Below are 15039 nucleotides of genomic sequence, written 5' to 3'. Positions count from 1 at the left end.
AAGATATATTTAGTATTATTTCTCTCATATTCTTGCAATAACAGTTCATAAAATGGTTTAACAGGTCTTTGAGTAAGAATCACAATTATTAAAATCACAAATAATAATTGTTATTATATGTGTGTAATATATGAAATAATAACAAATTAAAATCCCAAGGGATCTTGCTTCAGACACCAAGTTCACCAATCACCAGGGCTAGATACAGATATTATTTCCCTCATTTTGATGCAATAACAGTTTACAAAAGGATTTAACAGGTCTTTTAAAAAGTATCATTATTAACATAAAACAACCATTATATTATCACAAACGATAATTTTATAGTATGTCTCACAAGATATAAAATAATATCAAATTAAAAATTGCAAAAGATCTCTGGCAAGTTTCACTAATCAAAAGGCTTAGATACAGTTCTTATTATTTTTCTCATATTAATGCAATAAGGCTTAATTGTAAAGTTTAACAGGTTCTTTAAAAAAGTCATTATTAAAATAAAACAATGATAAAATTATCACAAATAATATCTATTATTGTATATTTCCATAATAAGCAATAATATAAAATTAGAATCCCAAAAACATCCTTCCTCAGAAAGGAAGTTTCAGTAATGAGCAGGCCTAATTATACTTATTATTTCTCTCATGTTGATGCAATAACAATTTATGCAAGAGTTTAAAAAGTATTTTAAAAAGAATCATTATTAAAATAAAACAAACAATAAATTATCAAAAACAATAATTTTTAGTAGTTCTCTACAATATGAAATAATAGCAGATCAAAATCCTCAAAGACCCTACCTCAAAAAGCAAGTTTCACTAAGCACCAGGCCTAGATAGAATTATTATTATTATTATTATTTCTCATGCTAATGCAATAAAAGTTAATGAAAAAAGTTTAAAATGTCTTTACAAAGGAATCATAATTATTAAAATAAAAACCATTAATTTATGATAAATAATATAAATTATAGTTTAACTATACAACATGAAATAAAATCATCTTAAAATCTCAGAAGACCCTACTTTATACAGCAAACTTCACTAATCCTCAGGGCTAGATACATTATTATCTTAATTTATGATATTCATGCCATAACACTTAATGAAAAATTTATCAGGTGTTTTTAAAAGAATAATTATTAATAAAATAAAACAACCATTTAATTATCACAAATAGTGTTCATTATAAAGTCTATATAATATGAAATAATATCAAATCAAAATCCCAAAAGATAATACTAAAGTTAGTATATTTTACTAATCACCAGGCCTAGTTACTGTTATTATTTTACTCATTTTGATGCAATAAGACTTAATGAAAATAAGTTAAGAGGTTTTTAAGAAAGGAATCATTATTATTAACATAAAATCATTAAGTTATCACAAAGTAATTATTATAGTATGTCTACATAATAAGAAATGATATCAAATTAAAATTCCAAAAGATCCTACCTCAGACCATAAGTCAAAGTAATCAATAGGCCTATATGCAGTTATTATTACTTGTTTCACATTGATGCAATAACAGTTAATTTAAAAGTTCAACAAATCTTTAAAAAAGAAAAATTATTATTAAAATTAAACAACCATTAAATTATCACAAATAACATTCATTATAGTATGTCTATAAGACATGAAAAAATAACATAAAAATCCCAAAGATCCTATTTGACACAGCATGTTTCACTAATTTCCAGGGCTAGATGCATTAATAATTATTTCTTTTATATTGATGTAATAACAGCTAATGAAAAGGTTCAAAAGGTCTTTTAAAAAGAATCATTAAACAACTATTAAAATATCATACATAATACTCAGAATAATATATTTATATAATGTGCAATAGCTTGAAATTAGAATCCCACGAAATCCTTACTGAGAAAGTTTCACTAATCAGCAGGTCATTATAATATTAATTCCCTCAATTTGATGCAATAACAGTTAATGAAAAAGTTTAATAGGTTTTTTAAAAGAATCATAATTATTAAAGTAACACAACTATTAAATTATCACAATCAATAATTGTTATAATCTGTCTATACAGTGATATATTTAGTTAATATCCCATAAATTCTTCATCAGACAACAAGTTTCAGTAATCCTCAGTCCCAAATACATTTATTGTTATTAATTCTCATGTTAATGTAATAACTGTTAATGAAAGTTTGATGTTTTTAAAAATAATAATTATTGTTATTATTTTAAAAAATAATTAAATAATCATGAATAATATTCAGTAAACTATTTCTATACGATATTAAATAATATCAAATTAGAATCCCCAAAGATCCTTCCTCTGACAGAAAGTTTCACTAATCACCAGGCTTAGATAGGTATTATATTTTCCATCATTTTGATGGAATAACAGTTAATGAAAATGTTTAACAGGCCTTAAAATGAATAATCATTATTAAAATAAAACAAGGATTAAATTATCACAGAAAATAGTCATTATAGAATGTCTGTGTAATATGAAATAGTACAAATTAAAATCCCAAGAGATCTTACATCAAAGCATAAGATCCATTATTTTTTAAAATAAAACAACCATTAAATTATCACATAAATAATCATTATACTATGCTTATATAATATGATATTATATCAAATTACAATCCCATACATCCTTTCTCACACGGAAAGTTTGACTAATCAGCATTTCCAAATCCATTTATTATTATTATTTCTCATGTTGATGCAATAAGAGTTAATGAATAAAGTTTAACAGGTCTTTAAAAAAATGATCATTATGAGTATAACAAAAAAAGCCATAAAATTGTCACAAACGATATATGAAATAATATCAGTGTAAAATCTCAAAAGTTTCTACTTGCAACAGCAAGTTTCACTAATCATGTGATGTAGTTATCATCATTATTATTACTATAATTATTATTTCTTATGTTGATGCATTAACAATTAATATGAAAGTTTTAATGGGTTTTTTTAAAAAGAATAATTATCAAAATTAAACAACCATTAAATTATCAAAAATAATATTAATTATAGAATGTCTATATAATATGAAATAATATCAAAGAAGAATTTCAAGACATCTTACTTCAGACTAAGTTTCAGTAATGAGAAGGCCTAGATACTGTTATTACTACTTCTCTCACGTTGCTGCAATAACAGTTAATGGAAGGGTTTCACAGGTCTTTAAAAAGGAATCATTACTATCAAAATAAAGCAACCATTACATTATCACAAATAACATTTATTATTATATTTCTATATAATATGAAATAATATCAAAATATAATCCCAAAAGATCCTACCTCAGACAGGATGTTTCACTAATCACTAGGGCTAAATACAATTATTATTAGTTCTCTCATGTTGATTCAATAATAAATAATGAAAAATTAAGCAACCTTTAAATTATCCCAATAATATTCATTATAGTATGTGTATAAGGTATGAAAACATATCAAATTAAAATCCTAAGAGATCCTACCTCAGACTGCAAATTTCACTTATCACCAGGGTTAGAAAGTTATTATTATTTTTCCTATATTGATCCAAAAACAGTTACTGAAAAAAGTTTAACCAGTCTTTAAGAATTAATCATAATTATTAAAATAAAATAACAATTAAATGATAGCAAATAATATTCATTATACAAAGGTCTATGTAATATGAAATAATATCAAATTTGAATCACAATCCATGCTACATCAGACAATAAGTTTCAGGAATGAGCTGGCACATGTTCTGTTATTATTGTTTTTTCTCACGTTGATGCAATAAGAGTTACTGAATGGTTTTTACAGGTCTTTGAAAAGAATCACTTTTATTATAAAACAATCATTAAATTTTCACACACTGTAATTATTTTAGTATCTCTAGAAGATATGAAATAATATGAAATCAAAATCCCTAGTTCAAAAAGGAAGTTTCAGCAATGAGCCTAATTACACTTATTATTTCTCTCATGTTGAGGCAATAACAGTTTATGCAAGCGTTTAACCAGTATTTTAAAAATCATTATTACTAAAATAAGACAAACATTGAATTATCAAAACTAAAATTATAATAGTATATCTATTTAATATGAAATAATATTAAATTAAAATCCCCAAATACTGTACCTCAGACAGAAAGTTTCACTAAGCACCAGGTCTAGATACACTTACTATTATTTCTCATGCTAATGCAATAACAGTTAATGAAAAAACATATCTTTTAAAAAGATGCATTATTATTAAAATGAAACAACCATTAAATTATCGCAAACAATAATTATTATACTATGTCTATAAGATATGAAATATCAAATTAAAATCCCAATAGGTCGTACCTCAGAAAGCATTGTAGTAATAAGAATGCCTCAATACAGTTATTATTATTTCTCTAATGTAGATGCAATAAGAGTTTATGAAAGGATTAAAAAGGTTTTTGAAAAGAATCATTATTATCAATATAAAACCATTAAATTATCACTAATATTATTAAAGTATGTCTGTAAGGTACAAAATAACATAAAATTAAAATACAAAGAAATTCTATTCAAATAGAAAGTTTCAGTAATCAACAAGCCTAGATACATTTATTATTATTTTTTTTTCAGGTTGATGCAATAAAAGTTAACAATATATGTCTATAGGGCTAGTGCATTCCCAGGGCAATTTTGAAATGGCCTCTTTCCATAAACAAAAAAAATTATGGATTTTAAAAGCATAACACAATTTGGACATGCATTTCCAAATAACATAAATTAATTTGAATGCATCTCTCAATTTTTTTTACAAAGAAATCACTTCATTTGATCACTGTTAGCACTTTACACTGATCATATTTAAAACCTTGTTTAAAGTTATCAAGTATGGAGCAATTCTATTTAATTAAAGAAATAATATTAAAAATAATTAACATTTATATAGTGTTTGCCATATGCCAAGCACTATGTAAAACACTTTACAATCCTAAGAAGTAGGTGCTATTATTTCAGTTTCTTCTTTACAAATCAGGAAATTGAGGTAAACAGAGGTGAAATAACGCAGACACTAAATTTCTGAAACCAGATTTTTTGACTCATGTTTTTGTCATCTACAACCATTTTTTCTTCTGCCTTAATGCTGAATATTAAAAAATGAATCTTTGGACTAAGTTCTGATTTAGCACAATTATCAATAGGAGAACAAAATTATTAATGAGACCACATGATGTTTCAAGATGAAATTAAATCTAGATTTGTAAGTCTCAATTCATCTAAGGGCCATTTACTGTTAGCACTTTAAATTATAGGACCAGCTAATTTTAGGTAGTCTATTGCCAAAGATTTAAAGCAATAATCTTGTATTTTCACCTCTCTTTAAGAATCCATGACATTTCTCTGAAACATACAAATTGTGAACATAATCTCTATTATTCAATAATGAAATTATCAATGCATATTATTCACATATACACTAAAATAGACCCTGCTAATGCTGTGCTATACCCAAATAAGTCCATGCTGCAAATATATTTCTATATTTTCCATATTATGTAGAATAACCAAATAAAGTTTCTCATATGCTTCTTATTGGAATGAGATAAAAAAAAACTTTTTTCACTTCTCTTTTCAAATTTTCACAGTGTTTTACTTTCAACCTTCTATTCATACTATCATTGTAAAAGGGATTACCTTTTTTCCTGTAACTTTCTATCTACTTCTTTTCTCTAATTTTGTTAAACTTTATTTCATCTTTTTTTCAAGCTCACATTAAAGCCATTCACAACTGCACATAGTAGTTTGGCTTCTTTCATATTCTGACCAGATACTTCCTTGCTAATCATATCGCAAACTATCTAGAAAAATCATTTTCACTTTACTGAATTTTTTTCTCATTCTCTTTCTCTTGTCTGCCCCTCTAATTTGGTCATAGTAAAAAAGATTGTCGCTTTTTATGTTTCTATTTAAAAGTCTTGAATGTTCTACTACAGCCTTTCCAAAAGTATTCCGTACCTAAATTCTCCTTCCCTAATTGCTGTTCCAAAGCCTCTCTCAAAAGCACTGAAGATCCATTGTTTGCCTAGGCTATAGATGTTCAAATTACATTTAGAATGTATATCAGACCGAATTCAATACCTAAGGTCTCATCCTTTATTTTGTCGAAGTATTTTTTTCTTTCTGCCCCATATCCTCAATGTTCCATTGTAGACCTATCAGGCAGGATGTGTCCCAAGGTTTTGCTATCAGTCTTTGTTTGAGTCCCCAAAGGCTCACTCCTCTAATGTCTTTTATGAATATTGGTATTCCCATGCAAAAGCATGCAAGGCCTTCTTAGTGAGCCTTTTTACATTTCCTTCTGTGTACATAAATGAAAATAAAATCAAAATTTAATTATGGACCTTATTTCTCCATTTTCCATCCTAGTTTTAGGGAGCTAAATTCTCTGCCCTTCACAGGGCTGGCATGAGGCAGTACCTGATTGCTGGATCCAGGGGTGGAGCAGACCTGTCCACAGTGATAGCCCAGGGTGAAAATCCCCAAAAGTTCCTCATGGCTCTTCATTTAATAGGAAAATTCTTCATTGAGCTTTTCCCTCCCTGGATATTAAAAGGAGTTCATTAAAAATACATCAAGATAGCAACATACTGACCGGTTGATCCCTAGAGATAAAGCTAAATTTTATTGATAACATTCATAATGAAATAAAAACAGTTCAAATATGTCAGCAAATGTGTACAGGATATTGCATCTCAAATGCAGCTAGGTGGTCAGTGACCTAGTCCTTAAGAGAAAGGAGGAAATACAAAAGTTACAGACTGGGTGATGCTTGCCAAATAGAACCTTTCCAATGAGATTGACAAACTGTGATGTGATTACCATCATATAAAAAGTATTCTAAATCACTATTGATTAGGGAAATGCAAATTAAAATAACTCTGAAATACTACCTCATACCCTTCAGGTTGACTAATAAAAGGAAAATGACAAATGTTGTAAAGGATGTGGGAAAATTGGATATCAAAGCACTGTTGGTGGAGTTGTGAACTGATCCAACCATTCTAGAGAACAATTTGGAAGTATGCCTGACATATATGCCTAATATTTGACACACTATCACTACTAGTCTATATCCCAAAGATATATATATATAAGCTTTTTATTGTTTCATGGCCTCTCTGATACAAGGACCACAGAATGCATGCTTGCACTTTGGGAGGACTTCTTTGTAATGAATGACTTCCATACAGATGACACATTCCTCCTCCTCATCTTCTTCCTCCTCCTCTTCATCCTCTTCTTCCTCTCCCTCTTCTTTCTCCTTCTCCTCTTTCCCTAAGTCCCCATACCTAGGCAATCCCTCAATGTCAGGTAAAGCCATTCTGAAATCGTCAACAATGTTGTCCAAGGGAGACTTGGAGAATCTATTCCAATTCCCTCCAAAGGAAAAACTGAGTCCTTGTCTCTGCTGGGCAGGATCTTCAATACCAAAATATCTTTTAACATGTTTCACTGCTTCTGCAGAGTACTTGGGCAAGCCAGCCAATGTCAGTTCTTGTCCATTCCACTCCAAGTTCACATGGGGGTGCTTTCTTTCAAAGTCTTCAAAGAATGTCTTTTCAGGCCAAAATTTTCTCTCTTGGTCCAATGATTTCAGGTTCACTACCTCTTTGACGATCTGAGATGAAAGCATCTGAAAGACATCAAGGAAATCTTCATAAGCATGTGCAGAGAGGTCTAAGCCTTTGTCTTTTGGTTTAAACACAATGAAGGTTTTGGGAGTTTGGGGATTGTTCACCACTTCCATTGCAGTATCATATGTTTTCTCTATTTCTGTGATTTCTTGACACAGAAGACGCCAGTGAGCAGTATCAACTTCAATTCCATTCCTCATCATGTTTTGGGAAGCCATCATTTCCTCAGGTTGTGTGCGGGAGAACTTTGCTTCAATGAAATGTTGAGCTCCTAAAATATCTTGTGGATTTCCCCAGAGCATTAAGACTTTTCCTTCAGCTTTAACGTGGAGGTTTTGAAACATGTCAGTCAGTGTTTTTTGGACATCAAATGCCAGCTTACTATCTGTGAAATAACATCCTGACGGGACACATTCTGCATTTCCCTCTGAAATTCTCTGGTAAAAGCTTCTTGAGCTGCCTTTCTGTCCCCTGACTTAGCTGGCTCAAACTCTAAACACACATTGCCTGTAGGATACACCAGAGTACTGTTGATAAGTACTTGATGCTCACTTTCTATCCTGTCTAGAGTTTTGGCAAAGAAATATTTAAAATATTCATACAAATGCGAAGGAACTGTAATAGGATCTGACTCTTCTGCTGTCTGCATAGGGTTTGAGGGAAGAATAGGAACATCACACTCATCTGACATGATGTGCTCGATTTCTCTTGCAGAGGCTGAGTAGGAAAAATCCTCTTTCTGGTCATTTCCCAGGATCTTCTCATTTAAGAATTGATCAATTTTTTTCAATATCTTGGTAGTCACCAATCACTCTCTCGATTCCATCTTGTCCTCCCTCTATTTTGACATTTGGGCAGAGGTTAATAATTCTCTCTCTTTGCTCTGAGGAAAGCTTGAAGTTCACTGGGCCTCCACATAAAGAAATACCTTTTGAATGAAGGAATTAGAGGAGCTTGCTGCACCTCCTGCTTCTGGGTGCTTCACATATGGAACTTGCTGTGGGAGTGACTGAGTCTGAGGAGAAGGCTGGCTTAGCTCCAAAGTGTTGTTCTCTTCTGGGTTTTCACTTGATTCTATGAAGACATCCACGTGTGATGTATCACTGACAACCACAGAGTGATCTCTTTTTGCTGTGACACCTTCCTTGGCTTGTTTTTTATAAAACTCTACCCAGAAAGTGCCTTCTGTAGGACCAAGTTTGACTTTGCACTTGCCTCCTCCAGATCTCCATGGGTTCTGGAAATACTTTTGCAGCTTCCTCTCCATTCTAGGGCAGTTCTCAGACACCCGGACTAGAACCCGGTACTTCGGGCTGTGGACAGTGCTGCCAGTGGCCATCAGGGTAGAGTAGTAATTCATGATTTGAAGAGTCAGGGTTGTGATGTTTGTTCAGTGGGCTCTGGAAGGAGAAACTGGGAAGCAGAGGGGGAAGATGAGTGAGAAGAAGGGTGCTGTCAACTCCCTACCTCACCTCTCTGCCCAGACCATAGCTTAATAAAAATGGTAATTGGTTCTGACATCACAAACATAAGACAGAAACAAATGGTAACTTAAAAACTGAAATCCTAAATAATGAGAATTTCAAAGAATAATTTTTTAAAAATATAGTTATTGAAAAAAATGGTGTTGATGATTCTGATTATGAAACATACAACAATTTGCAGGATGTAAAATAGCCATTTTAAGGAAAGAAAAAAAAGTCATATCTTTACAAACATATTAACAACACAGATAATAAGAATGTAAATGAATTGAATATTTATTGAAAAAATTAGTCACTCAACAAATAAATAAGCTCAAAATAAGCACAAATATATTTTTAAATATAGGAGAATGAGATAAATTGAAGACAAAAATACTCTGAAGAAATTATAATTAAACCCAAAGGTTAGTTCTTTGAAAAGACTAATGAAATTGATAAACTTTTAGCTAATCTGATTAAAAAGAAGAGGGCAAAAATCAAGTAAAATCAAATCAATAGCAAAATGAAATATCAATAAAACCAGAAAAAATAATCAGCATATTATGCACAGTGTTAACCAAAAACAACATCACAAATCCATGTGACTTGCAGTGCAACTGGATTTATTAAAGAGAAAGGCATTTGAATATGGGAACTCCCTATACTAAGGAACCTAGGAATGAAGGGAAAGTTTTGATATTTAAGTTACAGGGAAAGGAGGAAGTCATATGGAAGGTGGAAAAGATCAATCCCCTCTCAAAGGAGAGGAGAAATTAGGAATGAGAAAAATAGCAAAAAGAGCATTCTTTTCCCTTGGAAAGTGCTGGATCATGAAGATGAGATGTTCTGATCATCTATAAGGGTCCTACTTGTAAAAAGAGTTTCTTAATCTGTTGCAAACTGACTGGTGACTTCCAACTCTAAAGCACACAGGGAGCTGAGCTTGGAGTTCAATCAATAGTGTCAGCTAAAAGTGGGCATCATTGGCATGTCCAGTGTTTCTGCAAAATATGGCAACTTAAACTGCTTGCCATCTGGGGGAGGGGGTTGGGGGAGGAAGGGAAAAAATCTGAATAGAAGTAAGTGCAAGGGATAATGTTGTAAAAAATTACCCATGCATATGTACTGTCAAAAAATGTTATAATTATAAAATAAAATTTAAAAAAAAAATATGGCAACTTAAGAGACAAGTCCAGGGGACCCTTTAATTTCTCCCTCATGCTCCCAGCACTCAGAGACAACCCCTGGCTATATCAGTGACTTCTAGCAAAACATTCCAGTAGATATTACCCAGGAAGGATCTCTGGAGACAAGAGAAAGAAACATTTCACAAAGATAATGGTCAATTGACAGAAAGCTAACAAGAGATCTTGGGCACAGAATAATTCCAATTACAATGTGAGATCAGAACCAGAACAACCAAAAAGCACAGTATAAGTCATAGTAAAAATGTTCAAAAACAGGGACTAATTCCGAGGGGAAAATCATACAACATCAAAAAATTCAAGAGAACTTAATATACAGATATAGAAATAAAAGCCAAACGAGTAAAATAACGGAGATCAATATTACCAAACATTAAGTCTCCCTGCAGATTAGTAACCCTTCCCAATATCCATTCAGTCAAGATATTTCATCTTGAACCTGAGCTATCCCATGCAGTCAACCAATCCCTGGCATATCTCTTCCTGGGGCAGTGTGAAAAATATCATATCCTCTGGGGCACCACTTCAGGGGACTTCCTTTCTGGCTGCAAGTTAACTGTAAATATTCCTTAGACATTTTGCTGAAAGCTTCTACAAGACAGATTTCAATACTAGTCACAAAGTTTACTTCTCTAACAACATCAAATGTGGTAGAAAACAGTTCAACCTTTGTGGTTCTGATCAAATCAGTAACAGAGCTATAAGGGGAACATCAAATTAGGAACTCATAATTCACCTGAAATTTCAGGGAATTTAGGTTAATAAATACCCGTGCTGTTTCTACCTTTTGTACCTGACATAAACATTGTTAACAAGCTAAAAGGTTACTGTTAAAATGATATATGTAAGACATTCAAATAGACACTAAGTATTTTAAATACCACAGAAGGCAGAACTATTAAAACCTTCCATAATACATTTACATATTACATTTGATCTTGTTGTTTTCTTAATATTTTATTCAGTTATTTTTATTTTACAATTTTTATTTTAAGTATTATTTCAGTACTCCAAATTTAAATTTAAATTAAATTTTAATTTAATTCCAATCCAATTATTCAATTTTCTCCTTAGGAAGAGTAGGGATAGATAAGGATCCGCTCCTCAAGTAAAAACATGTATTACAAAACACTTTGGTTGATATGACCTATGATACTGAAGTTTCATAAAAATTACCAAGTTAACTTCCATTGTTGCAAAAGTCTTTGGATAGCATATGGAGATACTCTTCAGTTATCAATTTCACGACAGTGTACTTCAAATAAATTGTTGATAATCAAACATACTTTTATGATAGGTAATAAGTATTATTTCTACATTAATTAAGAATCTTAAATAAAGTTGAATTTTTCACTTATCTTACCCAAATTGTTCCATAAGTTACTCTCCTCTAGGAGGACTGATTACATTAAAATCAGTTTCTTCCAAACCACAATGAAGATGTTTCTGATTTTATTTTAAATAATACCTTCATCCCATAAACTGTTGCAAAAACACTCAATTGTTCTTACATTATTTTGAAATACTTAAGGACCTCATTTTATACAGAAATATATATCTAGTAATGGGCAGATGACAAGGCCAAATATTCATTTTCTAAGTTGTTTAGGATACAGAAAGGACTCTAATATCAGACTGAATAAATAGTTCAGATTATATAGTAGCTAAAGTGTGTTCTGGGTATTAGCTTATGGGATAATGATTTAATATTTTGTTTGTATCCTTGTTTCACAAGTGTCTTTTACCCTTATCTAATTTTCTCCATAGCATTCAGAAAGAATGCTGTTTTTAGAGGGAATTAATCTTATCATGATTCTGTAAGTGCCCAAGTACTAAGTTACTTAGTTGTCTGGGATATGGAATGACTACACCTTTAGACTGCCAGCAGTAAGATTTTACATACTTGTATGGTGCTATCTTCTACTGACCACTTGCTCTGATTATAAAAATTTTCTGTCAAAAAGCCAGCATCACCTCTGTTCCTTAATGATTCCATACAAATACAGGAGAACAAAGCATCCTTCAGTGTTTTTGACTTCAGATAAGAGTCAGAGTTGAGTCGGATTTGACAAGCAATCATGCAGTAACAATTCCACCTCATAGCCAGACTCAGGAATTGCCAGGTAGGAAACATTCCTGTTGAAAAGGAAGTAATACAAGAGAGAAACTTAGCCAGAAGGATCCTACCTTAGGCTAGGCAAGCTTGTCTTCATGGCTTTTTCCCAGTTACACACCTCCACCTTTAACAGTTCAGGGTTACACTCCCTGAGTAGTTTGTGGCATTTCTTTCAAATGGTGGATTACTGATTCAATGTTCCATCAGACAATTATACCTGAATTCAAAACTCAAAACAGTATCAGTTACAGTCCCAAAAGCTTTGATCTCAAATGACAAGTCTTACTTATCACAGATTAGGGCTAGAGAGTTTTTTATGCTCACGAAGTTGCAATAATCAGTAAAACTTTACCAGGATTTACACATACGTGAGAGATTTCACTTAACAGTCTTCACTTCTTTTTTCTTTTTTTCTTCTTCTTCTTGAATTTAGACACATCCTGGTAATAAGGATTGATGGTTAGAAATCACTTTTGTATTATATACAAACTTGTAAATTTTAAATAAGTCAATTTCATATTTTAGGCATTCCATAACCCACAACAAGTTATTTTTAGAGAGCTGACGACCTTCCATACATAGATGGTTTCCAAGAACCTGTCAAGTTTACAATATAAGAAGAGTCTACAAGGTTTGATTAATGTGTGAGAAACAACAAAGAAAAGACCTTCTTTATTATTTCTCACACATTAATCAATGAGCAATTTTCCTTTTTAAAGTCCCTATGAAAATACTTGCTCGGGTTTAACATTATAACATAATCCCAATCAACATTCTTACAACTTTCAAAAGTGATCACCAAATGGTATTAGCTGTAACTTCCTTTGAACAATAGGCAAAGATGGAAATGTCCAGTTTTTGTAAATTGCATTACCACACATTATAAAACAACATTAGCAGGGCTGCTAAAAATAACATTTTTCAAACAATTCTTTCACCTTCTCTTAGTTGTTCAATTTATATTCTAAAAACATTGAGAAAATATTTTGGCCATAATCTGTTTTCCAGAGCTAAGGCCTAGCAAGCAGGCTGTGACCTGGGCTTGGTGTACCAATAATTCTTTAAGCTCAGGATGATATCATCTTGGGCAAAATGTTTTGCTTGGGCCACTATCAGGTGTTCCCTGAGGTAGCTCCCCTTATTTCCCATGGCCGTCCATCACATGTTCACAATTCCTATTCCTCATTATTGATAGGTACTGCCCTCTTGCCCCTGTCACTTGACTCCGCTTCTATACCCTGCAGGTTGGCCATGACCTCCTAAAACTTGAGACAATGAATATTTACAAAGGACCCAAGAACACGTGTATATTCCCAAGAAATGCCAGCTTCAAGGACTATGTCAAGATCCCAGATCTAAGAATGCTTCTGTTGTAGGCTCACCCCTTTCATACATAAATGGTCCCAGCATTTATGCTAAGCTTTTCTTTTAGGAGGTGGACTTTCACCTGCAGGTAGCATTTTATTCAATCTGAAATTAATTAATATTCTCCAATTGATAAATGGTCAAAGGATATGAACAGACAATTCTCAGATAATGAAATTGAAATTATATCCACTCATATGAGTGTTCCAAATCACCACTGATCAGAGAAATGCAAATTAAGACAACTCTGAGATACCCCTACACAAATGTCAGATTTACTAAGATGACAGGAACAAATAATGATGAATGTTGGAGGGGATGTGGGAAAACTGGGACATTAATACATTGTTAGTGGAGTTGTGAAAGAATCCGGCCATTCTGGAGAGCAATCTGGAACTATGCCCCAAAAGTTATCAAACTGTGCATAACTTTTGATCCAGCAGTGCTACTACTGGGCTTATATCCCAAAGAAATATTAAAGAGAGGAAAGGGACCTGTATGTGCCAAAATGTTTGTGGCAGCTCTTTTTGTAGTAGCTAGATACTGGAAGATGAATAGATGTCCATCAATTGGAGAATGGTTGGGTAAATTATAGTATATGAATGTTATGGAATATTATTGCTCTGTAAGAAATGACCAGCAGGATGAATTCAGAAAGGCTTGGAAAGACTTGAATGAACTGATGCTGAGTGAAATGAACAGTACCAGAAGATCATTATACACTTCAACAAAAATACTGTATGAGGATATATTCTGATGGAAGTGGATATCTTCAACATAGAGAAGATCCAACTCACTTCCAGTTGATCAATGATGGACAAAAACAACCACACCCAGAGAATGACCACTGTGAAGTGAATGTAAAATATTAGCACTACTGTCTATCTACCCAGGTTACTTATACCTTCGGAAGCTAATACTTAACATGTAACAAGAAAATTAGATTTACACATATATTTTATCTAGGTTATACTATAACACATATAAAATGTATGGGATTGCCTGTCATCTAGGGGAGGGAGTAGAGGGAGGGAGGGAAAAATCTGGAAAAATGAATACAAGGGATAATGTTATAAAAAAAATTACTCATGCATATATACTGTCAAAAAAATGTATAATTATAAAATTAATAAAATCAAAAAAATCTGAAATTAATTAAACTTCTGTTTGTGACCTGATTCTCCTGTCTCCAGCCTGTTTTGTGTGGCATTAGTCACCCACAGATTAGAGGCCAGTTCCAGTCCAGTTGACAACATCCA

At 32.0% G+C, this 15039-nt stretch overlaps 1 pseudogene; it reads right to left on the bottom strand.

Annotated features, from left to right (window-relative positions):
- Window positions 1-7096: 7096 nt before the first annotated feature.
- Window positions 7097-12592, bottom strand: LOC141549055 (E3 ubiquitin-protein ligase DTX3L-like; annotated as a pseudogene).
- Between the last annotated feature and the right edge of the window lie 2447 nt (window positions 12593-15039).

The sequence above is a fragment of the Sminthopsis crassicaudata genome, chromosome X (assembly GCF_048593235.1).
Source record: "Sminthopsis crassicaudata isolate SCR6 chromosome X, ASM4859323v1, whole genome shotgun sequence".
NCBI lineage: Eukaryota > Metazoa > Chordata > Mammalia > Dasyuromorphia > Dasyuridae > Sminthopsis > Sminthopsis crassicaudata.
The sequence above is the reverse complement of the archived record's forward strand: the minus strand, read 5'-3'. Positions and strand labels throughout refer to the sequence as shown.